Source organism: Polyodon spathula, chromosome 6 (genome assembly GCF_017654505.1).
Source record: "Polyodon spathula isolate WHYD16114869_AA chromosome 6, ASM1765450v1, whole genome shotgun sequence".
Lineage (NCBI taxonomy): Eukaryota > Metazoa > Chordata > Actinopteri > Acipenseriformes > Polyodontidae > Polyodon > Polyodon spathula.
The window spans coordinates 5,351,326-5,352,367 of record NC_054539.1 but is presented as its reverse complement, the minus strand read 5'-3'; positions in this window follow the sequence as shown (position 1 = coordinate 5,352,367).

Below are 1,042 nucleotides of genomic sequence, written 5' to 3'. Positions count from 1 at the left end.
TGTAATACACTCTCTCATGTGACACTTGGACAGTGATGTTGCTTTGCTAGTACGCGCATGTGTGTGTGTGTGTGTGTTTATTTTTAAAGCAGTGGTTGTCAATATGGTTTTTGTGCTGGTTAACTGCTGCATGACTCAACCTTATTCGCCTGTCTTAGTTACGTTTACAATGTCATATGATTTTTCTCCAACAAATTGTAGGAATTAGTGTTTTATTTGTACACTGAACTTGAGGTAACATTTAATTGGTAATGCATGCAATGTTTAGGCTACACGGACCAGTGCTGACAGATTGGCTTGATAAGAATAGCCAAAAAATAACCAAACATCCAAAGACAACATTTACCCTCTTTAAAAGTCAGGGCTTCCCAGCCCTGGTCCTGGGGACCCCTGTGTCTTCTGGTTTTCATTCCAACTGAGCGCACAATTTCTTAACCAGAACCTTAATTGAACTAATAATTAATTTTCCCTTGATTGCCTAGTAAAAAAATTATTAGCCTTCTTAAAGTAGTACTGTAGTTTGTAATAGAAGTCCCTAATGTTCTCTTCATTGCATCACAAGGACGACCGACTGAAATCATACAATTGTGCAGGAGATGTGCGTGACTTGCCTCTGCAAATTTTTAAAATACGTGCACACAAGATAATCAACTAGAAGATCTTTGGTATCAGTGAGCAGCACAAAGGGATATCCACTAGAAACTGTTCTCAGGGCATCACATGATTCTTAATAGTTAGGGTTAGGGTTAGGTATTGGGTTTGAGATTAAGTTTTAGGGCTGGGGTTGCTTAAGGTTAGGGTTGGGTTAGGTTCAGGGTGGGCTGATTTCAGAGAGGTGTCGAACTTGGGAAGTGAAAGGCGGGAGTAAATGGATATTCCATATCGCTGCTACCAAAGACTCTGAACAGCTGTTGACCCACATACTGGAACAGTAGCTGGGTGAGTCTTGAGCCCTCCCATAGTGGATAGATGGACTCATAAATCTTCAAGAAACAATCAATGAAATAACATAAACCAGTTTGGTGCAGTATGTCACTACTCA